This window comes from Lissotriton vulgaris, chromosome 1_1 (genome assembly GCF_964263255.1).
Source record: "Lissotriton vulgaris chromosome 1_1, aLisVul1.2, whole genome shotgun sequence".
Lineage (NCBI taxonomy): Eukaryota > Metazoa > Chordata > Amphibia > Caudata > Salamandridae > Lissotriton > Lissotriton vulgaris.
This window is the reverse complement of record NC_141685.1, coordinates 381,147,712-381,174,627: the sequence shown is the minus strand read 5'-3', so window position 1 is coordinate 381,174,627 and position 26,916 is coordinate 381,147,712. Positions and strand designations below refer to the sequence as shown.

General features: G+C 47.2%; 1 protein-coding gene across 3 annotated transcripts in view; it reads left to right on the top strand.

Moving 5' to 3' along the window:
* TUT4 (terminal uridylyl transferase 4) overlaps window positions 1–26,916 on the top strand; it is a 1,145,308-nt gene that overhangs the window by 207 nt on the left and 1,118,185 nt on the right. The window lies entirely within an intron of this gene.

The window sequence follows — 26,916 nt, the reverse complement described above, 5'->3', positions numbered from 1 at the left end:
GACAAAGCTTGTTTTCCTTTGCAAGACCTATTCCTCGGGCCATAAGCAGGTCTGTCCGCAGGTGTTTAAAAAGTCTAACAATCGGATTCCACTAATCTATGTGTATATGGAAATACTCTATGAAGGAAGTGCAGCCTGGGGGTACAGAAAGTATCATTTGCAATCACAGCAGCGCCTCCCGGCATTACGCATTCATAAACTATTTTGGGGGTTTGTAGGGCTTTTGGATTTTAGGGAGTACATGGTCATTTTAGGGTTGATGGTGGGTTTGTGTTTTGGGGGGACAGGTGTAATTTAAGGGTTTAGAGCATGTTTGGGTGTTAAGAATCACCAACCAAAGCAAGTTGACAATTACTTTATTTCTTCAAACCAACACGATGCTCCTACAGACGTCAGATCGGCGATCAGCTGGTAACTCCGTTCTGACAGTTATCAGTTGGAGACCTCACTGCTGGTACGGTGTCCTCGCAGGGACACTGGCAAGCACACAGGGTAGGGTGTCCCATGAGTGACACACGTATTATAAACACAACACATCCCCCTCCTTAGGGGAGAACTGGAACCAACGAGAAGAGGACGGGAGCATAAGGCTCATATATAATATATATATATATAATATATAATATATATATATATATAGTCCTTAAGTTCAGCTGGCGGTCACAACAGTCTACCAGCCCTGTTTCTGTCCATAGGTTGCGCCAGGTCACAGCCTGGGATAGCAGGTAGCCTTGCGCCTACAGGTCTGGATGAAGAGGCCGAACGGTCCCCTGATTTGGTGTCATCGTGCACACCATCATCACTTCTCCGTCCTGGGGCTGCAGAAAGTTCAATGTCAGATTCAGTGTCAGAAAAATAATGTCTTGCCGTACTTCCCTTCCGCGTACTGGATTGCTCTGCAGTAGCATCAAAAAGTGTGTTTTCCACCGTATCGTTCTCGGGATGTTTGCGAGCTGACAGTGCTGTGAAATGCCAGGCCTTTCCATCCCGCTGGTGTGCAGAATTGAAATACCCTTCACGAACGGTTACAGGTTTGGTGTATCTCTCTTGACCCTTGCTGACGTGTCCGCTTCTTCTTGCCTTCACCACATATCATGCCTTGATTTCCCCCTCCTTGCACCCATGTTTTTTGTCGTGGTAACTCCTGCTCCTAGATTGTGCTTGAGCTAGTTTTTCTTTCACCACCTCTGAAGACCAGTGTACTCTGCGGGCAGCCATAACCCAGCCCACATTGTCCTTCGTAAGTGGAGTCCTTCTGCGCATGAGTTCGAATGGGCTGTGGCCAATAGACTCACACAGCGTTATTCTGTAAGCCCACACTGTCTTCATCATTTCTTTCTTCCAGCCCTGTTGGTTTGAGGTGGCTATCTGAATGATACCTTCAAGTACTTTTATAAATCTCTCTACGGCTCAGTTGGCTGTTTGGTGGTATATTGACGTTGTTATGTGTTCAATGTGGTGCTTCTTCATGTATTCTTCGAATAGGTCTGAGGTGAATTGTACACCGTTGTCACTTACAACTTTTTTTGGTAATCCCTCACGCGTAAAAGTGTCTTCCAAGAATTGGACTACGTGTTGAGTCAGCTTTTCTGGTGACCCTTACTTCTGGCCATTTCGTGTAGTGGTCAATTATAACAATTATGTTTTCTAGTTCGTTCTCATCAGACACCGATCCTATTATGTCAATGCCAATCACTTCCCAAGGCATGGATGGGCACTGTATTGGCTGCAGGGGATGTCTGTAAGTCACTTGCGTTTTGTCTGCTTCCACACATAACTTACAGTTTATCACCTTACTTTCAACGTCTAGGCTGATGCCTGGCCACCAATACATTGTTATTCTGCTGGAACATTCCCATACATTTGCCATGCATAACTCATCCACTTCATTTGTTTCAGTGTCATTGTCGGTCTTGATAGGCCTTCTACTTTGTAATTCTGCGTAGTCGTCGGTGTCTGACATGCTAAGCACAGGCTCACGGCTGTTAGGATCCAGCTTGATTCCCAGACATCCTTGGTCCATCTAATTTTAGGGTTTAGGGTGTGTTTGGGGTGCCAGGGTTAATTTGGGGGTTCAGGGTGTGTTTGGGTTTTGGGGTGCCAGGGTTAATATTAGGGTTTAGGGTGTGTTTGGGTTTTGGGGTGCAAGGGTTAATATTGGGGTTCAGGGTGTGTTTGGGTTTTGGGGTGCAAGGGTTAATTTGGGGGTACAGGATGTGTTTGGGTATTGGGGTGCCAGGGTTAATTTTAGGGTTTAGGGTGTGTTTGGGGTGCAAGGGTTAATTTGGAGGTTCAGGGTGTGTTTGGGTTTTGGGGTGCAAGGGTTAATTTGGGGGTTCAGGGTGTGTTTTGGTTTTGGGGTGCCAGGGTTAATTTTAGGGTTTAGGGTGTGTTTGGGTTTTGGGGTGCAAGGGTTAATATTGGGGTTCAGGGTGTGTTTGGGTTTTGGGGTGCAAGGGTTAATTTGGGGGTTCAGGGTGTTTTGGGGTGCCCATGCATGCTTGCTTTTAGCTAGGATCACCCTGTCTGACAAATAGGAACACAGTTGGATAAGCTGCTTCATGCTTGATTTGAACTCTATTTTTCTTGGATTGAGATTCCACAGTCCACTTGCTGATAATTACAACACACATTCATTAAAGAACCGACTATGTGACCCACCAGGGTTGTTGGAACTAATGTCAGTCCATAACAGGGACTTGAGGGAGCCAGCTCTAGCCTGTCTCAACTTATGGCACAGGTTGACAAAACCCCCTGCGCTTTGTATTTCGTAGTTAAGGAGGTCTCGCTCTAATTGAATCTGGGCTGCAAACAAGATTTTTGGAAATCAAAGCACTTCTTTGTAGATCTTGGTCAAATGTTGGTTTAGTGTGGTTCTGAGCTTGCCCAAAGAGATTTCAAAGCCGTACGACAAGGTGGGGCCTATCTTAGTTCGTATAACTTCCAACATTGGGACTAGGCTAGGACCTGTCCACTTTTTGGAGAGCTTGGAGAGACTGACTTGAGGAGCTGTAGCTTTTATAGCGATTTCACTGCCATGCTTGACAAGAGTGTCCCTAGAGTTGATGTAGATTCTCAGATATTTATATGTTTTTCATACTGATATTTGGAGGTTCTTGTACGACCAACCGCCACCTCCAATATTTCCTGCCAAATATAACCAAGTACGTTTTCTTTAGGTTTACCTCCAAATTATTTGCGGTGGTATAGCTGTATAATTGATTTAGCAGTCGTTGCAGCCCAACTCAAGGTCATTAGCATATAGGAGATTGCTGATCTGAGCACCATCTAGCCTAGGGGAATGACTATTTATTACATCTAGCTCTACCGAGAGGTCGGCTAAAAACAGGTTGAAGAGCAGGGGAGTTAGCACACAATTCCTGTTTAACTCCCATCAACGTCTGTGTTAGACCTGGCACCTTGGCGTGAGTCTCCCTTCCACTTTTTGCTGATGTGCCTCCGATGTTTTGATGGTTTTCCGATACTCAGGGCACTGCGCCACGGCTGATCCGTGCCGCAGTGCAAGTGCTCCCTACTGTAAATTGTACATACGATTGGTATCCCTGATTGGTGCATTGGATTTACTGTTAGTCCCTAGTAAAGCGCACAAGAGAGTGCCGGGGCTTGTAGATGCCAATACTGCTGGTGGGCCTGCAGCGCTGGTTGCGCCACCCACCAAATCAGCCGTAAAGATGTGTCTGGGAACTGCGACCGCAGAACCCGCGTGCGGTCTCGTACTGTCACGCTAGCTGGGCAAGTGTCCCCACTTGCCAGCACCGACCCTTCCCTTGACTACATATTAGTCACCCCTATGGTAGGCCTGCGGGCAGGGTGCGTTGTAGGTGCAAGGTAGGACAAGCCCTGATGTGCGTGGCATGTCCTAGTAGTGACTTACAACGAAGACCGTATTTCACTATTGAAGGCTACCTGCTCCAGTAGGCCAGACTGAGCTGCGAGGATTATTACACCCTATAATCCCCGCAGGCTCAAGGAGCATGGTAGCGAGTCATGTTTAGTATGCCTGAACTCAGGATGATAAGATATTTCTTGTAGTCAAGTTTATTTTAATATCCTGGGTTTGCAAATGCTACTTTTAGAAAGTTAGCCTTTGCTTGCTTAACCATTTCAGCCGCCTCTGCTGTATCTGACTGTCTGGGATGTGTGAGTGACAGGGCTGGAGGGATGACAGGTGGTGAATGCGCAGATTACACCTTAGTGGGAGGTAGGAGTGCCTCTTGACTCGAACTGTCACTGTGCTCGACCACCACAATGCTGGCTCCACCCTCCTGGGGAGCGGCGGATGACTCTGCCGGCACCTGGCCCAGGAAGGGCGAAGCCCCCATCAACAAGGTACTCTGGCCACCCCTGTCCGGACAATGCTGGCTCCACCTCCTGTGGGGCGTCTGATGCGCCTGCCCCTCACACTGAAAGCAGAAGCCGGAGTACACCCGCGGGGGTACTCCAGAACTGAGAGTGGCTATGCAAAGGCCCCCCTGGCCTGCGAGAACAAAAGAATTGGCCTATAAAAGAAGGAGCCCTGCTCCTTGAAAGTTAGATCCGGTTTGGGCCACAGAAGGACTCTGCCCTACGAGAAGGACCGTGAGAGACAAGGAAGGGTGCTGACTCTTGCCTGTGTCTGGTGCCTTGCTGCTGAAGGAGAGGAAGACAAAAAGACTACGAAAAGACTTTTGCTCTACTTGTGCCAAACTCTGCTAAAGAGATCTCCAAGGGCTTGCAACGGAACTTGCCCCCTGACCAGCGTCCCAGGACCAGTGGACGCTACCCCCTTGGAAGAAAGCGACTGCGGGTGCTGACCATCGCCGCAGCACTGACGGAGGAATCTCCTCTAAGGCATCAACATCCTCCCGAACACCGTGACCGCAACTGCACCGGGAGCCCGAGAGCAAAGCAAAGGAGGACCCGTCCGGTCCGAGCTCTCGAGGTGACTGCGTAACGAGCAGCCACTCACCTGCAAAGACGAACAGTTGCCCTACGAGAATCCGCAAAGTCGGTAGCCTGCCCGACAGCCCAGCTGTGAGCCCACAGCTGCACCGGCACTTGGCTGGGTACGTCCTGCACTTGGGGACCGTACTGCCACTTGCCACCGCCGCACAGCCGCCGCCTCCAGGGTCGGAGCGGACGACGAGGAAAGGACCCTGCCGCCACAGAACACCGCTGCCCCGGATGACCAGTGACCTGCTCGGCTGAAGAGCCGCAACGATCAGCGACCCCGGGAAGGCAACGCGACGTGGGACAGATCCCCTGGAAGCCGCCGGCTCCACAAGAACTTTGAGTAACACCGGCCTACGGGCCTCAAGAGAACTGCATAAGAACTGTGGTAACCCGAATTGAGTAACCTGCAACCGTTTTCATAAAGTATATTGACTGTATTCGCAAGCCTGCTTACAATCTATATAAAGATATATATTTTTACAGAATACAGTCTGGTCTCGTTGTGTGGTGGGTTGGTTGTAAAGGTGTACTGTTGCAAGTGTTTAACCCTATGTGCCCCAAAGATTAGCCTACGACTGCTTAAGCCACACTACCTAGAGGGTAAGCAGAGGTTGTCTGGAAGGTAACCCTCAGCCCTGACGAGGAAGAGAGAGTCCCTGCTTGTCGCTAGTGTTGCACTGCGCCAACTAGAGCCTCCCCCTTCCTACAGTCTGTATTTTTTGTGGATAGGCGAGAGCCTGTGCCAAGCTTGACTTGAATCCAGGTGTTGGTTTCCAACTGGATAATTGACTCCAGTAGTTTGACCGATATTCCCCATTTCATTAACTTGGCCCAAAGAGCTTTCCTTGGCACATGGTCGAAAGCTGCTTTCAAATCCACAAAGCAGCAAAAGCGCCGTAGAGGATGTATTCACTTTGTCTGCGATTATTGATAAAGCTAGAAGGTTGGACAATGTGCCTGAGTTTGCCACAAAACCTGTTTGATTATTTGGGATCAGTCCTTTTGAGTCAGCCCAACATCTCAAATCTTCGAGTAAGAGACTGGCAAAGAACCTCGCATCATTAGCCAGTAAGGCTATCAGCCTGTAGTTGCTTGGGGCTGATCGAGAGCCGGACTTGTGAATTAGGGAAATTATTGCTCCATGTCAAGAGTCTGGTATAGTTAAACTCCGTAAGGTGTAATGGAAGAGGCTAGCTAATTAACAGAGCCTGTGGCAGGCCGTTTGGGCTAGGCGCTAAGGCAGATCTTGCTTTGGTTAGTATTTTGACCAGCCTTGTTTGGAGTAATGGAAATTTCTTCGCTTTGTTGTTGCTGTATGCCTTGGGGATGGGCAAGACACTCCCTATGAATGGCTTTAGAGAGTTTGGCACTGTAAATCAATGTATATCGATTTCTGTCATCCACCTGGAAGTGTCCGGTCAGGAAGGTTACCCATTCTTACTCTGAAATTGTTGCACTCCGGAGGCAGGTATTTCCATTAGTTTGCCTATTTACTAACATCCAAAACTTTCTTGGGTTCTGGCTCTTACTTGCACAGTGAAGAGTTCAAAATGTTGGTCATTTTGGCATGCCCGTCTGTAATTTTTGTGTGCAATTTCATATGGTCAATAAATCTTCTGATTCAGGGTGCCGCCTAGCTGCCGAGAGGGTGACATTTCTGGTTTTCTGTAGCCAACTCAATGTTGCAGCGGTAGTTAGAATTGACTTAAAAGTTGAGAAGAGAAATTTATCCAGTCAGTTATCGGAGAAGCGATCCACGGTTAAAAGGTGTGGCGAGTTGCTCGCACTCCTTCATTAGCTTTGCACTGATATCATCGTACCATCTTAATCATTTTAGGTTTTTGGAGTAGACTCCTAAATATGCAATTTTAGCTGGGTTGTGGTAAGCTAAATTTGGAGCGATGGAAATAACTTGTGGGCAGTGATCGCTCTCAGAACTTTCCATGATGCGGTTGTTTTCCATGTATGGAAGCAAGTCTGTGTTGCAAATAGTCTAGTGTAGTCTAGGTAAGAACACTTTCGACCATTTGTCACTGACCAGTTTGGTGGGATGTCCTGTGGGAATCTACCGTTTATCACAATGAAACCCACACTGTAGAGTTGTAGGACCCAGTGTTCCCCTATGCTGCAACGCACTTGAAAATTGGGTTTTACCTGTACCGTCAATTCTTTTGGAGGGAGTAAAAGACTTTTAGTCCTTCGGGGTTCCTTGAAAGAGGTTGATGTTGAAATCCCCTGTGAGGAGGCAGTCTGCGCGTGGCAAATCCCCGAACAAATAGCACAGAACTGTGTATAGTCTGTTTAACTGAGACCCTTTTGTTTGAGTGCTTAGGTTAATGTAGACATTAAGAAGCAACAGGGGACACTGCTGTCTCTACAACTTGATTTTAAGTCCAAGCAGCCAGTTCTCCTGAAAATGTAGTGGTACAATGATATCTTTTAGGCTACACAAAGTATATATAGACAGTTCCCCCTTGGGCCGGCCGAATTTCCGGTCCCTTACAGCTTCTATTGTTCAATGTATCAAGATAAAGTCTAGCATTGATTGGCCCATGTTTCCTGAAAGGTGAGGAAGTTGTGCCCGGAAATTAAATTGCTTATCTCTGGGGTGTTTATTTTGTGTTGAAGGCCACTGATGTTCTAGGAGCACAGGGCTGAGGACTGCAGCTGCGAGTTGGTTGAGTTTATAGATTGTGATTGAAGCTCTTTATACTTGACAACTTCGTTTTGCTTTTGTTGTTGTGGTTGCTGTTCATAAGGTCAGGCTGAGCTTTTGTTGGACAAGGCTACTGGCAGCCGTCCCCAGTCCTGAGGATGTTTTTAAGATTGAGTACTGCTTGTTCCTTTCTCCGTTCGGTATCCAGCAAAAGCTTGGCTGTGTGATGGGTGGGTTTGCCAACATGGCTGGGTAACCTGTTTTAAGATCTGGGTGGATTTTGATACCCTATGATCAGAGAATTTCTGTGTTGGCTAAAAGGGCTTCAGCCCAGGTAGGAGATTTAAACATTACCAGTGTAGCTTCTGAGGGTTGTATGTCTAGAGGGAAGGAATCCAATGTCCTCGATGTCTATAGATGCCAATGCGTCGAACCCTGTGGTAGCTTTTAATAAATAATTTGATTGTGGTACTCCTATTGAGAACATCCTGCTGGCTTTTTGAGTGATACTCTTTTGGGAGTTGTGTGGAACTGACCTTTGCTCCCTGGAAGTCTGCGGATTGCTGTATCCTGCTTGTAGTGAAGGAATCGCCTAGCGCCTCGCCGGACCCGCTTCGCGGGTCCCGCAGCGCCGTGAAACACCCTGAACTGTGACCGAGTGCCTGGACCTTGGGTGAGGAAAGCGCGGGGTAGGCAAGTGAGTCGGCGGGGCAGCGAGCTTCCTGGCAGGGACTCCAGTGTCCAGGAGTCCCAGCGCGCCCAACTCATTACACCTGGGCTGCTCTCCCCGCTGGCCACGCCCCCGCCTATCGCCCTATCATAGAACGGCATTGTGAATAATAGTCCCTAGGGTTACCGCTTCGCGGGAGCGAGCGGGAGAAGCCCGGGACAAGGGCGGGACCGTCTAAGGCCGGAGTAGGCTGGGCTGGGCCTACTCTCTTGGTTCTGCCGTTTGCCATCAAGTCCCTAGCGCAACAACAAACTAAGACACCATGCCGTCCCCGGCAAGGGAAAGTACCCCCATAAGGCAGGGAGGAGCAAAAAATATGACCCTAGAGAATTACTTTCCTCGGGCTGGAGGAGATGTGGACAAGGAGAGCACACTAAACCGGCTCAGGGTCGAGCGGAGACGCTCTATTATAGATAACTTGAAAGGTAGACCTTTAGGAGATTATCCCCCCACACCCAGCGAAGATTTGACTATAATTGAAGATGTCCCGATCCTGCTTAGGGATTGTACAAAAACGCCCCCAGTGTTACCTATGAGCTCAACCCCAGTGAGTAGCACAAGCCCAAGCAGGGGGACGATTGATTTAATTTCTCAACCTCCCCCAGCATCGAAGCCTAGGAAAGCCAAACCAAAATTAGCGGCAGCACAAGGGACATTTGGGCCCCCTCCAAACAAACGTAGGAGGAAGTCGAGGTGTGCCCAGGGAAAAAACAAACCCAAGATCCCCCATTCCGACTTTGGGAAGTCATTTAAACCCTCCATACCGACCGTGACAACAGTGGATGACTCACATCCTAAACCCGCTGCGCAGGATGGTGTGGCCCCTGCCATGACTAAAGAGACTGCTAGCAACATTGTTAGTGCCCCCCTCTCTGTTGCCCCGTTGGGTTATTTGGAATTCCTGCTCAGGTCACTATTGTTACCAATTAGTGAAAGCATCAAAAAAGTGGAAATAAGACTAACCATTCTTGAGGCTACACTAAGTAGCATGAAAATTCCGGCCAATTCTCATGAAAGGGCAGCTAAGCCTATTGCCAACCCAACAGCCCCGAAACAGCCCCCAAAAAGTGTTACGCATCTTGCCCCCTCACAGGTTGCAACTGCGGCCGCCCCACTACAAACTCAGAGGAATAACCCTGCCCCAAATAAGCCATCTAACCCCATAGGATCTATCCATCCAGCAAACTCTGCTCCTCCAGCACAGCCCATAGATAGTGTTGTACCAACCCCACTAATGAAGCTTCCCCCCCAGGCCACGCAGACCCAATTTACCACCAGAGGCGAATGACTTTACAGTAGTCATGGCGGGTGTCCCACCGTTAGAGGTGGGTGAAGCTGAGGATTTCTGTGCCCTAAAAAGCAAGGTGATTAAGTGGTTAAATCTGAATAGACCCCTACCAGTACACTTAAGCAATGAAATCATAATGGTTAGAAGGGTGCCTTGGGTAGGGAGAACACGTAAATCCATCATAGGGGATTGCATATTGGTGAGCTTCAGGGACGCTGGAACCGTCGCTCACATATGCCAGGGAAAGAACCGATCACAGGTGTCAACAATTCAAACACTCCATGTGTCCTTCTTCTTTCCCCCCATCCCTGCCCCTGTACACGCGACCCGATCATATGACAACTGGGAAAGGGTGGGTCGGAGGGGTGTTCACCACGAGTTCAACCCCAGGCCATTATTTAGCCGCCCAGATCCACCTTTCCATACATTTAATCGGTTTCATTGCTTGGAAGGTCTTGAGGGGGTAGATTGACAAACAGATAATGGTACACGGGGAGCAGGGGGTATAGGGGTTTTGAATGATGAGCCGGAGAAGCACGGCCCTGAGGCAAAGCAAATGTCATCGAGTTGTGCCAGGATGCATGTGCTGGATGATATAGCATGTATAGGAGGGGCACAGGGGCCGGAAATGGAAAAACAAGGGCACGAATTACTAGGAGGGCCCCAGGGAGAAGGGGCTCACGGGGGTGAAGCACTAAGAATTATCTCATGGAAAATTTAATAATAAAGAGTGGCTTGACTATATCAGAAAATTCCATGTAATTTGTCTGCAGGAGACCTGGGCCCAGGAGAACAACTTTCATTTGCAAGGGTACAAGTGTTTCTTTGTACCCGCTCAAAAATCAAGATCAGGGAGAGCCATGGGAGGTTTAGCTATTTATATAGATCTGGGCCTTCCGGGTAGTTACACTTGTCTTGATTGGAATTCCTACAGGATTCAGGCAGTCAGGTTCTCTGGGAAGGGGCTTAGATTTGTTGCAGTAAATATTTACAACAATGAGATAGCGGGTTCCAACATCTCTCTGGTTACTGAATTAGATAATAGCCTGGGCCAGGTCATAACAGGCCAAAAGGGGCAGCCAAATGGGTTGGTGGTTATGGGAGATTATAATTGTCACCTGTGCCCGGCACTGGTCCAAATAAACACAGATTGGTCCCGATACCCCATGGAGAAGGGACCGCACTTCTCTCATACACCGTTAGGTTCAGCTTTTAGAACGTTACGGCTTAAGTATGACCTTGAACACACCATTAACATGGTAGGGATACAGGAGGATGGCACACTCCCCCCTACATTTAAGGGTAGAGGATGCTCATCTTTCATAGATTACATTCTGGTCTCTAGATCCCTAATAAATAAGACAACCAGTGCAGGGATTGAATGGAGTGGCTTTAGTGACCATAACCCTCTTGTCTTGGAGCTGTTGTACAGGGTGGGCCTAAGTATTAGAGTCCAACGTACCTTTACGGAGAGGGCAACAGACCAGGGCAGGAGATTGAAATGGGCTAAAATAGATGGGGAAAAGTTCTACAAGGACCTGGTGGACGCGGGCAAACTTGCCATCAATGACTGCTTAGATACAGAAGTCCGCGGATCGAGGATAATGGAAGCTTTCGAACAGATCGCTAATCTGGTCGATGGTTTACTAAAGACCAGGGTTCCACTTAAGAACCACAGGAATCCCCGATGGTTCGATAAAGACTGCTCCAAAGCTTTGAGGGAGCTGAAAAGCTGCCTTAAGACTAAACCAAGGGCTCCCCATAAAGTTAAGGTGTGCAGAGAAAATTACAAAAAGGAGATTAAGAGGAGGAAACTCGCCTTGCAGGCGGAAGCGTGGGCAGATTTACGAGAAGCAGGGGAAAGAAAGGATCTAGCAGGTTTCTGGAAAATAATTAATAACCCAACTTTCCAGGAAAAAGATACCCCGGATATAGGGGCCAACATCCTCCCAGAGCAGTGGGTCACCCACTATAGGAGCCTCTATAATCATGAGCCTGGTTCTATTGTAGAGCTACCGGCTATTCCAACTGAGGCTACATTGGTAGAATTCTCTATTAATGAGATCACTGCAGGGATTGAGGGCCTGACCATAAATAAAGCTCCGGGGCCTGACGGAATCCCCCCAGATTTGTTCCTGAGTAACATTGAACTCTGGGCCCCCCTAATGACAAGGGTTATTAATACTGCTATTACCTGTCTGTGGCCTGCCCCCGTCTTGGTCCACTGCGGTAATTGTGCCGATTTTTAAAAAGGGCAACAGGGATGACCCAAAGTGCTACCGCCCGATCTCCCTGATCGACGTGTCAGCAAAACTTTTGGGGAGAGCAATTCTTAATAGACTGTCCGAGTGGACCGAGGAAAAAAACGTCTTCTCAGACACTCAATACGGATTTAGGGCAGGGAGGTCCACTAGTGACCAATGCCTGAACCTTTATATGCTGACTGCCAAGTATACCATGGCTAGTGATGAATCAGTTTACATGGGTTTCATGGATCTGGCAGCGGCATTCGATCACGTCAATACGGAGAAATTGTGGGGTATGATGTTTAGCATGGGGATAGAGAGTGGCCTAATTAATATATTAAGGGAACTGCATAGTGACACCACCGCTAAGGTCCGATTTAATAGGGAGGGGGGCTGACTAGCTCTTTTCCTTGTATGAGTGGAGTCCGACAAGGCTGCATTCTTGCCCCCTTTTTGTTTTCCCTTTATATTAATAACCTGGAGCAGTTTTTGCTAGGTCTGAAGGCAGATTGCCCAAGGGTTGGGTCGCGTCATATTCCTGTTCTGCTTTACGCAGATGACGCGGTACTGATCGCACGCACACCAAGGAGCTTACAAATCTTGATTGATGGATTTGTTAAGTTCATGGGTGCCTTGGACCTTTCTGTTAACCTGAGTAAATCTTATGTGCTCCTGGCGGGGAAAAAAACTACCTCTAAATTTACATACACAATAGGGAGTCACATTGTAGAAGAGGTTAGAACGTTTCCTTACCTTGGTGTAACATTTGATGGTGCCTTGCGGTTTGATGCCTTGGTGGAGGAACGTTGTGGTAAAATGATTGCATCTAACGGGGCAATTGCTAGCTATGGCAGGAGGCTAGGAAGATGGTCCCCGGAACAGGTGATAAACTTGTACAGCTCTGTATCATGCTCCAAGGTAATCTATGGGGCAGAAGTATGGGGCTTTGTCAATACCACTAGTATCCAACGAGAAGAAAATAAATACTTGAAATCACTCTTGAGGGCACCCCAAAGTACTGCTGGTTTGATTGCCCACAGGGAGTTAGGGAGACCGTATATAGAAGATTTGATAAAACTGAGGCCCATTATTGCTTGGATAAAAATCTGGGTCAATCCTGATGCGACACTCAGTAGAGAAATCTTATCGGACTGCCTAGAGAGGGACAAGTGTATGCGCATCCCCTGGCTCCTTTATGTGAAGAACACCCTAGAGGAGCTAGGCTTTGGGAACCTCTTTATCATCCTGCAACTATTGTAGCCCAGGACAAACTGCAAGTAGGGAGAATTTTTCTAGAGCGGAAAAACCTACGCAGAGATGAGGCTGAAGGGTGCAAAAAGACAGTGAGGGCCCATCACCTAGTGAAGAGCGTGGAGGGTATGGAGCCATACTTGTACCTCATGTATAATGCACAGGATAGGTACTTGATGTGTCGCTTCAGATTGAACCTACTCCCATTTATGTTGGCATCACCAGCGGGATTTGCTACATCAATGGAACAGAAGGGGCCCTGCGGCTGCGACAACAGGTCTCCGCAGGACTCCCTTCACTTTGTTTTACTCTGCCCCTTTTACTCAATGTCCAGACGCAGATACCTTGTAAACCTTTTGAAAAAAGCTAATTTGGTCCATGCTAGGGAGGCACTAGTATTTTTACAGAAAGCTGCGGAACCCTTAATACTGTGTAGCATTATGAATTTTATTAAGGTAGCACTTCGTTTAAGGCTGACTAGAGGAGAAGATTGAAATGTTTTTAATTCTAACCTTTTAAGCGTTACACACAGCTATATTATTGTATTTATGTTTTGTTAATTCTCTGTACAAAGAATCTTGAAATGTTCAATGACTTTTTACTATGTATATATGCGTGTGCTTTTATGGTGTTTTTTAATCACCGAATAAAGATTCTTTGACTTGAGTGATACTCGGGTATAAGTAGTATCTTGGTGTTTTTGGAATTGCAGGTGGCTTCCTATTACCGGTTTTTTGGCCAGGCTGGGTCGGGTTTTTCTGCTAAGGATCCTAATATGGGGTGGGGTTAGTGCTCTGAGCTCGATAATGTATAGAATGTAATACTGGGGGAGCTATTTCAATTACCGATTTTGTTTCAGCTTGCTGTTGTCTGATTTTCTTTTCATTCCTTTGGGGTTCCTTTTGTTTCTTTAATGATAACGTTGTCCTGGAAATTTAATGATTGTGTCCTCGGCCTAAGGGAGCAGGAATATTGGGCCCGATGATGTGTGTTGGTGGGCTGTAGGCCACTTGATGTTGAATTAAGGGTGTCAGCTGTAGTTTTTATTAGTTTGTTTATTTTCTTACGCTGTCTTTTCTTTTCTATGTTACTGAGCGGATGGGGTGATTGTGCGTTGACTCTAGAATGTTGTGAATCTGGCATGGACTGCATGGGCACCTGCTTTGAGTAAATTAACTGGGCTAAGTCACTCCTGGCTTGGGGGCTCTGTGACAAAGTTGTGGGCCTCTTGTCTGTGAATGTTGAAGCTTGGTCTTTAGGGGTAGAGTTTGATGCTGCACAGTCAGTTGCCACTCGGCTCCTGTCAGCGGGTGATCCACAGGCACCTGTACTTTTTTGTTTACTGATTCGGTGCACTTAGGTTGCTCTTGTTCCTGCCTCTCACTAGTCCTACCTGGGACAGGTGCTTAACTTTGTCCAGGACACAGTTTATCAACCCTTCAGACGTTTCTAAACTATCTATATGATGGGTGAGCAGCAGCAGACCGACTGGATTAGATTTGAAGCTGATTGGGCCCTTATTAATTTGTTCAAGTTTTCAGGTTTGCTGTTGATGCCCGACCTAAACAGGGCTAGGGTGTTTAGGAGGGCCACTTGTATGTCTAGTTTATCTGAGTGGTAATTTAATGCTGTGACTGTTGTTTGAGGTGTTTACAGCAGTTGCGGTCATACTACCGACATTAAAGAGGAAATGTGGTCCTTTGTACTAGATTGAAGTTTCTGTTTAGTTGGTCGAGCTGTGTCTTTACAGAAAATGATAGCTCCAAAGGGATTGATCATTTAGTTCTGTGCCTGCCTTTTGCTGTGGAGAGGCTGTTACTGTGCCCATATTGAGTGGTATTTGGGGCAAAAGGGGTTTGAAATTACCTATCTGTGTTCTAGCCCATTGAGCGGCAGGAGGGCTAAGTGTTTCAGTACTGGTTGAGAGTGGTTTTGATTTTGCTGTGGGGCTTGGTCGTGAATATTGTTGAAACTCAGTGTTGAATTGCTGTTTATTTTTATTGCAACAGGTCATTAGCATTAGACTCAATGGCTTTGTTCGGTGATTGTTTGATTGGTGAATGTGGTTGGTGAGAATCCAGAAGCAGAGGTGGTGTGGGTTGAAGTTCTAACTTTGTCCCCATCGGTTGACCTGGTGGGATTTTTGGATTTTTAACAACTGGGCTACAGCTAGAGCCAACCTGCGGTAGCGCAGTTCTATTATTTGGGGGCAGATGGACGATCGCCTCGGTTGTTACTTGTTGTGGTCTTCCCATTGGTGCCTGTACACCTTACCCCTCCTGGTATTTTTATTACATAGTCTAGCAAAGAAGGAGCTTGCGAGTGGATAGAGCCATGCTCCCAGATTTGTGCAGGTACGGGGTGCAGGTAAAGTTGGTGAATGTAGGAGAATTTGCTGCGTTGTCATTATGCCCTGCTACACTGAACCTGTTTTTTTTTTGTGCTTTGGGCTTGAGAGGGCCTTCCAGACCTAATTTTTTGGGTTGCCCTTAATGACAACGCACCACCTACCCAGAAGTCCAAAGAAGTTCTAAAAAAATTCAATGGGGTCCTCGTAGCTTACTCTTCCGTATGGTATAAACAGGGGCCGCTATGTTTAGCCCCTCTGACCCTGTGCTGCTCCACCCATGTTGATTGACTCTAGTATGTTCCTAGTTAAGTCTAGTGCTTAAGGAACGTGGAGGGGAGTGAGGGGTTCTGATGACCACTGAATTGCTCTCTGATAGTAACGTCACAGTTGATCTCTTATTGACTTGTTAAACTGATTTATTTACTTTTGCCTCACTCCTGGATTGATTAGTGCCCCAGTTTTTCTGGCTGGGAAGGAGGCAGGGAATCACGCCCACACCCCGCAAGGGGAGATGGACAAGTCCAGGGGACCCAACCCACCCAACTACTCTGTGGAATGGAACTGCAGAGGTGAAGGCGCAGGATCCGTGGCAGTAAGCTTCCAGGGGGAGAGGGGTGAGAAGGGGCGGGAGGACCAAACCTGGCAGCGAGCAGGTCACACCAGAAAGCACCCACTGGCCGCATCCAGCACTAGCCGGGCTGCCTCCGCGGCCCTCCACGGGTCTCCTAGGGTACGCTGTTAGCGACAGCTTGCTGCAGCTGCTGTACTTGCCCGCCGCCCTCCCTGTCTTTAGCAGCCGGGCTTCGCAAAATGGGCGTTGGGTGCTGACACCGGTGATGCCAGTGCCTGCAGTTTGCAGTCTGAGGCTTGCTGTTTGTGACTTGTGGCGGTATCATTATTGGTGCTGCTGGTCTGCCAGCTGATGAGGCTCCCCTCTCTGCTCGGCACTCTCGTCACTTCCAACCTCTGGCTTTCTTAGTCATCGTAACTTAGCTTTATGCTCTCTGTATGGGCACTTTAGCAAATGCCCCAAGAATAAACAAAATCATTACGGCTACAGCCCTTCTGAATACATGTTTCCGCAAGGAATTAAGGCATGAGATATGGAACTTTTTTCCTAGGAACATAGTAACAATCCCGACATTAGCTGGTGCGGAGCACTTTAAAGTAACAATAGTGGTATGTGCATGATGAAGGGAGGTGGCACCCTGCGGGACATTCGGGGCATGCTTAGGAAACTAGAATCAGACATTGAAACATCTGAGACCCATATTGCAGATGTTCCTAATAGACAATCACAAGCTCAGCTTCGGGAACTGATGACGGAATACCAATTTATGGTAGAGCGCGAAGGCCTATTTTGACGCACATATCGATCCTGCCAATATGGGGAGGGTGAAAACCCAGGAAAGGCGCTGGCTGAGCTGAGGCAGTGCGCCCTCCCAGGTTCTCCAATTACGTCCTGGCAGTTGAGAATACAGATGGCAATCCACAAAGAGACACTGCGAATATTCTTCTAGCTATCTCCTCTTGTTATTCCACTCTCTACACCATGCGTAGGACCTGACAGACAGATGTAACCTCCTACTTTGAGGACATAGCTCGAGGATGGCTCAGTGAGGCACACCAGGAGCTCTTTTCTGCTGATGTAGATGAGGAAGAAACGGCCATAATGCAATTGAAATCTGGTCGCGCGCCGGGCCGGCGGCCTGCCGGCGGATTTTTATAAATGCTATGTGGGAACGCTAGTTCCTATCCTGAACAAATTATATGCAGAAGCAGAGAGCTCAGGAGTTCTCCCACTCCACATGGGAGGCGACGATCCTTGTCCTTCTCAAACCGGGAAAGAACGCTGCCATATGCGAGGCCTACAAGCCCCTATTCTTAATAAAGTGCGACGTAAAAATACCAGCTAAAGTACTGACCAACCGCCTGAGCTTGTTGTGGAGGGATTGTTCCTATCGGCTCAATCTGGGTTTATACCTGGGTGAGCCACTTACCATAATTAACACACTCTATTCGCACTGCTTCAGGATGTAGATCCTGAATTGGCTGCAGTGGCGGTCTTTCTAGATGCCACCACGGCCGTTGACTTCCTGGAATGGGACTGTTTGTTTGTGGTGTTGTGGAGAATTTGATTCCCCCCACATCCCCGTTTCTATCATGAGCTGCCTTGTTATATAGTCAGCCGCAAGCTACAGTACAGGTCAATGGAAGCTGTTCCAGACCATTCCCTATTTCGCATAGTACAGTCGGGGCTGTCCTCTCCCACCCCTTCTATTTGCACTGTCAATCGAGCCGCTGGCGGCTAGGCTCCGACCACACTACACACTGCACTACAATACCCTACTCTGCACCTGCTGGAATCGCTTTATGCCGTTGACATTACTCTCTATATTCGAGACCCACAGACTAGACTTAATCCACTTCTTAGGGAGTTTCTTCGCATCAGAGAGGTATCTAAGAGTCATATAAACTGGGATAAATCTCAGACCTTTCCTCTTACCCTCAACACCCTACAATTGTCACTGGATTATTCATTGTTGTGGTGTGATTCAGAAATAAAATTTCCAGGAGGGGGTAGTCTCTAGGGACAGGGAAGAAATGATGCTTGTGAACTATGGTACTGCAATTACTTCGCTCACCGCATCAGTGTCACGCTGGATCTCACTGCCCCTGTCACTGGCGGGGCGGTTCTCTTTAATCAAAATGGTAATATTGCCGAAACTACTGTACTAATTCCTCAATATACCATACACCCAGAGGCATTCTTTTTTCCATGCACTCCAGACACAGCTTATCCGGCTGACCTGGGGAGGCTAACACCCCAAAGTGCGCTGGACTAAAATTGCCCAGCCTTTCTCGAGAAGCGGCTTTGAAGCTCCAGATATGGAGTTGTGCTATTTATGCGCATAAGCCCACTTTGCGTCTAATTGGTTCAGACCGCCGCACTTCAAGCCCCACTTAGCAATTGAACAAGGCTATATGGCTCCTCTTCCCACTACATATTTTCTAGGGTCGCAGGTCCCTGGCAAATGTACTGCTTATTTCACTGTGGCAAGCATTATCCTTGTGTGGCGACGACTAGCCAGGAAACTGAATAAATCCATACTGTACTCCCCATTAGCACCCCTTCCTTACCAATATCTGACCGCATACATTCATAAGGCATCCTGTTGCAACATGTTACATAAGAGAGGTATAGCCACCTGGGGGATCTCTATCACGAAGGAATTTTTAAAGACTGAGAGGCAATGATAAGTGGGGAGATTATCATGCCGCTGGAGATATTTTTATACAGTAGACTTGGACATGATGTGAGGGCGGCTACTCCCACCTTCCCTCAGGAACCCCCTACACTATATGCACTACATCGCTTATTACAGACTGCTGGACCAGCGCATGCAGTCTCTTTGCTCTTTTGTGCAACTCATGGGCCGGTTGAGTTTCGGAGTGCGATACACCAATCGCTGACTCTATGCTGTAAGTAAACCGGCGTGATAACTGCCTGCAGTCGCCTGCGCATCATGCACTTCCAATTTATACATCGAGTTTACTATACAGCAGTGAGACTTCATAGATATAAATTGCGACCTGATGATCGCTGTGTGAGATGCGGCCAGGAGGGGGCAGATTCCTGCATCTTTTGTGGGGCTATACACACTTACTGGACAGAGGTAGCGGCCGCCCTGTCATGCATGGTGGGTACCCACATGCACCTTACCCCGGTCATGGCACTACTGGGCTACACAGAGGAACTGTTAACTTCCTATAGGAAATTCGTATCCCTGGGGTTACTCCTGATGAAGTGGAGGGTGGCCTGTAGGTGGAGCCGAGGCCGAGCTCCCAAATTCACGAGTGGCTGGATGATTTCACATATTGTAAAGATCAATTAAACACATATGCTGAGCTCTTGCTCTTGACTTCACGGCCATGGGACATTTTGCACCCATTGTTGACATACTTCAGGGAGGACTCATACCGAAATACCAAATGACTGGTTATGGTGCCCCTCGATACCCGAACCAACGTTGAGCTTTAATACTGACACAGCAGCAGCAGGGGAGAACTGAGCATCTATATCATGTGGAGAATTGACTAAGCTAGTGTTAGGTCCTGCACAGCGCACTTCCTCTTGGGCTGAGAGGTACACTGTAGGTTGTGAATATGTTTGGGGCGGCGTAGAAGTAACCGGTCGTAGACGGGTCTATTTACGTAGGGTTTTATCTTACTGGAGACACGTTTATGCCGACTTGTTATTCTTTTAGTGGCAAACTAGGCGGGATCCGTCTTGGTAGTTAAACCTCGTCCTCTCTGTACGGGTTTTGGCTCCACCTTCCGGTTCCGATGTCCGGTCTCCAAATTCCGTCCGTACCGATCGGTAGAGGAGGGTATGAAGAAAAACAAAAAGGTTTCCGGACTCTTGTCTGGTTGATTACTAATGCTTAAGGGACCAGGGAGTGAAGGAGGCACCACTCACTCTTGTGTACGTCGTGAGACACAACTAAGTGGGATTTGTGAACTAGTGCTCGTGTGTGAGGAAAGTTTTATAATTGGTGATTTAGCGGAGGTCTGAGGGTTCTCGCTTAGGTAGTCGTGCGATCTCTCCTCCCCACTCACCCCGAGAACTTGTCTCTTACCTGTTCCAGCCATGCTCCTCCTAGAGCGTGGCCCGACGACACGTGGAGACGTTGGCCTCCTGGCTCCGTTGGCACTGTAGCTTGACCCGGTTCTAACTCTGCTCCGTTTTCTTCGTCCTCTCCTCTGATAACCACAAACGCTCTCACTCCCGGCTCTTCCTCTGCTCCGCTGTCGACGCACACCCACTTCCTGGATTTCTCAGTCCTTAATGACTGGAGTATCCAGATGTCAGTTGGGGCGGAGTCTCGTCCCATTGGAAAACCCAGTTAAAGGAGCTGGTTTTGTGTTCATCCTCCGTTGGTTCCAATAAAGTGGTGGATTGTGGTTTCAACTTCCTGCTGAGAGGGGACAAGAGGGGGCGATGGAGGCACTGCAGCCCACTAGTTGACATCGGGCTGTAGTCTCTCTACCCATTGAGCCCGCCCGTCACAATGTTCCTGAAATCAGAGATTGAGAACTAGGGGAGATTCGTTTATGTTTCCTGTTTAACCCCCCATATGGCATAAAATGGCACGGGTTTTGCGCTTGTGTATGAGCTACACTACATGTGAACATATGTAACATTAAGCAAATGTGAATGCACTGCTATACTTTGTTGTAAAAATTAAATGAAGAATTTTTGATAATCAATTTTATTGACTTTACAGAGAAATAGGAAAAACAAGACAAACGATACAGCATTATAGATAGCATCGCAACCTGAGGATTCTGGCAGCCCATACAGGCAAAACAAGGTACATTATTGTAACACTTCCTCCAGATGGCATTGTGAGCTAGATCCACAGACATAGAAAAGGAACCTCCTCAGTCTATCACTCCCAGCCATTTGCCCCAGATTCTCCAGTGTTTGGCAGAACTACCCCTGGCCTCGTATAGTTATCGTTCTTGCATGGCACACCAATCTACCCCTCAGCGCCATTTAGCCAAGGGGGGCGGAGCAGGGTCCTTCCATGCAGCCGCAATATCGTGTTTGGCCACTACCAGAGCGGTACCCAGGAATGTCTTGTCTTCCCTGGAACCATCCAGCCCTTCAGTGAGGCCCAAAAGTATTTTCAGGGGTTTATGTGGGACTTCCAATCCTAGTATCTCTTTTAGTTCCGCTTCTAAGGCAGCCCAGTAAGGGGCAATGTGTGGACATGTCCATACTATGTGAAAGAAATCTGCGGGATTGGAAACGCACCTTGAGCAGGTGGATTTGGGATAAGGCCATCTCTGTGTAAGCTGCTAGGGGCGAGGTAAGATGTGTGCTGGTAGTAAAGTTGGACCAGGCCCACCCAAGTCTCCCACCGGAGTTTCAGCCAGGCTAGGGAAGCAGGACCATTGTTTGTTCGGGAGGGATATATGCGAGAGACTCTGCCTCTCCCAAGATTGCCCATCATAACCTAGTCCTCGAGGGGGCTATGTTCTCGCAGTGAGGTACCGGAGTGTATATGAGTGTCTAAGGCATGGCTGACCTGCAGGTATCTGTAGAGCTGGGATGAATGAAGTGCATATCTACTTTGCATGTCAGCAAATGAACGAATGTGATCACTGACTCATAGGTCGCCAAGTTGGGAAATGCCAATGAGGTCCAAGTTCTGGAAGCCAGGTAGGCCCACAACCTCTCGCAACCATGTACCCTGGCAAAGTGGTGTTTGTTGGGTCAGCTTGTTGTGCCATTGCGTGTAGCGCAGGGATGCGCACCTGGCCAGGAGGACTACACGAGTCACCATGGGGAGATCATTGGGATGGGGCATCTACACAAGATAGCTTGAACAGAGGGGAGGCTTAGGTCGAAGAGTTCAGTTCTATAGGCTGGGTCGGACCACCCCCAGTTGAACCAATCGTGGACCACTAGGAGGCGGGTTGCCAGATAGTACAGGTAGAGGTTCGTTAGCCCCTTACCACAATCAAAAGGTGGGATCTGACAGTGACGAAGTGCCATACAGGGTCTTCGACCGCTCCTGAGGAACTTAATTGATTAGACGATCTATGCCTCGGAACCAGGTTCGTGGGATGTGATGCAGTATGTTTTGAATAGTGTAGAGGAACCAAGGGAATATCATCATTTTGAATAGAGCTATCCTCCCTAATGGATTGAGTGGTAGGTTTTGCCATATCAGCAGGTTCTGCTTCGTTCTAGTGAGCAAGGGGGATACATTGAGCGACCCATATTCCTAAATACTTAAAGGACGGTCGCCTGATTGGGATGGTGGGATTACCAGTCGAAACAATCCCTGGAGAGGTGCAGGGGAACCAAAGTTGACTTAGCTGGTTTGAGACGCAGGCCAGAGATCCGCTCAAAGGAGCGCAATATGGACAAGCCCCGGGAAGCCAGATCGGACCGGGTCTGCGAGAAACAGCAAGACCTCATCCGCGTAAATAGAGATTTTGTCTTCATGGGAGCCTCCCCACCGCCAGCCCTGAAACCGATCGTCTGAGCGAATGAAGTTGGCCAGGGGTTCCATGGCTAGGGTGAAGACGAGGGGCGAAAGAGGGCACCCCTGCCTATCGGGAAAAGGTCGGAGAGTACGCCATTGACTTGCACCTGAGCAGTCGGTCTGCAGTACAGGTCTGAACGTCCCTGGTATAGTCCAGGAATATCATAACCGTATGATTTCGATATGTTATGGTTTTCTGAGCGCATGCTCGCTGCAGGATCAGATCCCTGTCCCTAAAGTTAATGATCCGCGCTATGATGGGCCGGTGAGGCGAGCCTGGAGGAGGTCTTGGAGCCAGGGAGCGGTGTGCCCGCTCGATGGCGAACCAGGTGGAGAATGTCCCGTTGGGTATCCAGGAGTTGATCCCGGTTTCAATGAAGGACTCCATTTGTCCCTCTGAGAAGCCCACTAAGCTCAACTTGTTGCGCCTGGATCGTTTTTCCGTGTCCTCCACCCTATTGTGAAGCTCTTTAGTGTGGGCCTGTAGGCAGACTAGTTGGTTGTTTTGGTTAGTCACGTTATCTTCAACTGAAGAGATACAAGATTCCGATCCAGTGATTCTGGCTGTGGCATTGCAGAGGTCTTGGCGGATCAGGGCTACGTCCACCCGGACCTCCCTAATTTTGTTTTCAACTAAGGCTTGGGAAGCAGAGATGGCCTGCAGGATTGTGTTGAGATCCCCGTTCGCCGGGGGTAGGCCCTCCGCGCCCTCTGGTCGGGAGCCCTGATCAGTAGTGGTGTATTGGTCCATGGTGATTTGAGTTGCGGGCGTTGTGCAGTGCGAGGTGAGGGCCCACTGCTCAGGTGGGGTTAAGAGGCCTCCCTGTGCACCACCAGTGGAGCCACGGTGGGTGACTGGTAGAATTGGGGGCCCAGTGAAGCGTGGATGCCGTGGGTCCAGGTAAGAGGCAGACAGTCGTGGTCACACAATATATAAAGTACCTTAAAGCACTCTGACAACTTCGTGGTACCTGTTAAAACTTAAATATAAATAAATATATGTCTTTGAAATGAGAGTTCTGAGCATGTGTTTACGTGCATTATTGCAATTTCTTGGCGTTTGGAAAGTAGGACGTCCGTGCTGCAGCGCTCACTGGTCACATATTTTTGTAATTCTATCCCGAAATAGCACAATGAAAGAACAATATAAATATGCAAATTAGGAACATAACGTTCTCAGCTGAAGCCAGTCCATTTGAATGAAGAAACACTTTACATCACTAGAAAGTAAAGCCTTCCTGGCTTGCACTGGAATTGCTGGATAGCAGGGTGGATTATGCGGTGGGTGAAGTCTCCAGTGCACAGATTTCTGTCTTGAGTGACGTCACTCTGTGTGTCATCCTTTTGAAGTTGTTAAAGCGGTGGCTCTGGATCCGGAGTACAAACATGCTGCAGCAGTTCTTGGAGACGTTGCTAGTTGAGTGAGTCATAAAACATCGGCAATTTTATTTCACAATAAGACATGGGAAGTATCTTTCAGATCTTGAGGAGTACCTTAAGGAAGTTCATCAACAAAGACTGGTAAGTGCCTAAACCGCATTTCAGCAAGAGTATTGGAGACATAATTATAACAAGCATTTGCAATGCAATAGGTCTCGCATATGCAGAAGTTTGAGTTATTGGCATTGTAAATAACAATGACTTTTATTTCTGTGTTTTCAAAACCTGGAAGCAGTGTGTAAAGGCGCACTTTAAACTTATAGTCCTTGCTTGTGAGAAGCAAGGCTGGCAGTAAAAGAGGTGCAGTTACTGGCAGCATTGCTTCTCCTAAGCAACAACTATATGCACAAAGTGTTTGTTTACACACCTCTTGTCCTTTAAATTATCACTCCACTTAAAAACATACCTAAAAAACATTGTCATTTACAATGTCACTAACTCCAACAAATGCGAGACCTATTGCATTGCAAATGCTTGTTTAGTGTTTGAAATCTGCAGGAAACAATAGTTGTGGTAAGAAGAATGTCTTATTGAAGTCCCCACAGATCAGCGTTTTTTGGGGTATTTTATTTAAATTTGCTTCCTTTATTCTCGTATTTATTTAATATAGTGAATTCTAAACAACTTTTTTTTCCCATTGAGTTTGACTTGTGGTACATGTATGTTAAACAGGTTGATTGTTAGGGAGTCAGTCTTTCCTCATGGTGAGGAGTTGTATATTGTTTGAGATACATACGCATTGACCAATAATATTATTTTCTACTGAGGTACAAACAGTTAGTTCTCTGCTAGGTTTTGATTGATTTAGTGGTTGGAAGGGGTGAACCTACCCACTGCCTCTTCATCTATTTACCACATTTCCTGGAAGCTGCTTATCTAAGCCATTCTTTTTTAGGCCTCTTAGTCATAGTTGCAAAGTTTCCCCTTTAGCCCTGCAAAAGTTTACCTCATCACTGTGCAGTTTTGAGATGGAGACCTGGTGGTTGCCTATTCCCATGGCTTGGGGTTTTTGGGCATTAGTAAAGCAGAGGCTAGACAGCACCAATTCATTCTGTTTTCTCTCACACTGCCTAGATCACGACCATGGCCAGATGTTATCATGATTTACTTTTCAGCACTTTGTCGGTGGTATACCACCATTGGTTAAATTTTTTTGATAGTTGTAGGGACACTTATTGATTTAAAGGCCACCTTGTCATTGCATTCTGCAGACTGTGTACTAAGATTGAGATTCTGTAGTCTACAAAATGCTGGAATAGGGCTCCTCTTTGCTAAACATGACTTTTATGCCCCAGCCAGCGTAAAAGTCTTTATTGACTGTTGCCAGCGTATGATTTGACCATAAGGTCTCTGTGGGCGAGCTACAGGCGTTCAGCCTCTTTTTTTAGAAATTTCAAAGACAGTATGTCATCAGAGTAAGTCAGTTTTAAGCGGGAGCAGGAGTTTTATCATTTTCAAGATGTACCTCTATTTAAGATGTGTCTTAAATCCTCTTGGATTGTAAAATATCATGAACAACATTTTATTTGATATGGTCCTGTTATTGGAGATAGCATTGCTGTTTCTTCCCCGGGGTTGGAAATGAGACCACCCCAAGTAGATTTGTTGGGTTTATTAGTCTATTTTTTAATAAGCCTTCAGCTGAAGATTGTGGTGGTCGAATGACCCTCTTGAGATTCCCAGCAGAGTCAAGGACACAATCGTTGGGAGCTTCTTCAGGTTGAATAAATAATTCAGCTAGACTTTGCGACTTTGGCGGTATGATTTTGAGTTGTCCTTGACTTAGATCTTCAATGTGGATTTGTTATTGTATTATCACTGATTCCATGGTGTTGATTTTTTAATAGAGAAGTTTTTCTGCACTACCTGTTTCATGTCTTCATTTTTACGTTTTCCTGTGGGAAATCTGTGTATGCGAGTGTGCAGTTTACAGTTCAGGTTGCATGCAAGCCCTGAGTGTGGTTTTGTAGCAGGAGTTTGAGAATCCTCTAACCTCCTTTCCTGCTGGGACAGGTGATTTGAAATTGTATGCTCTTCTGGATCCACCTTATATAGTTTTGGTGAAGTACAGAGTTGTCATTTGTTTTTCTTTGTTGAGAGAGTTCTTTCTTTTTCTGTTTTTGTTTGCTGCCGTTCTTGGTTGTAGGGCGAGCTGGGCTTACTAGTTGAGGAGAGTATAAAACATTAATTCCATCATTTGCAACTGATAAAACCTCTGTCCTTCCTGATATCAAGCATGGTGCAATGGCAAAAGAACCATTTGATTTTAAGTTATCTGACAGGTGGAGACTTGTCTTTTGAGATTTCATGCAGTCAATATTTGTCTGGACTGTTTTGAGGACTTCGTTAAGTTTGGTCACAGTAGCTGTACAGTTGCAGTTGTTAAGAATGTCAGCTGATTTTGAGGACTTCATTTTGTCCCGTACAACCTCCTCCATCTGGCTCGTTCGTTTATTGATCATGGCCACTGTAGATGCTATTTAATGCAGTGCCACCGTTTGGATTACAATCGTAGTTGAGTGCAGCAACAGTACTCCAGCAATAGAATTGAGAGTGCAGCACATCATCCTCATGACTGAGGGGACTGGCTCAGTGGGAATTGTCTCAACAGGGCTGCTTCTCTGAATTTTTTCACATGGTTTAGTGGTTGGATTTTTAGAAGATTGTTCAGTATCACTTTTGGAAGAATAGTGGATAAAATCGATGACCATTATGTAGGAGTTGGAGTGCTGAGGCAAGCACACTGATGTAAAGGTATCCATTTTCTCTATTTCTTTATAGTCTAGATAGAATAGGTCATCCGTTGAGGAGTTTTGTTCCTTAGGACCCTGGTTGGAATCTTGCATCTAGCATAGAAAGATACGGCTGAGAGTTAAATCGCCCCTGTTATGTTTGGGTGGAAAGCTAGCCATAGTGGCATTATGTGGTTGATTGTCAGTTG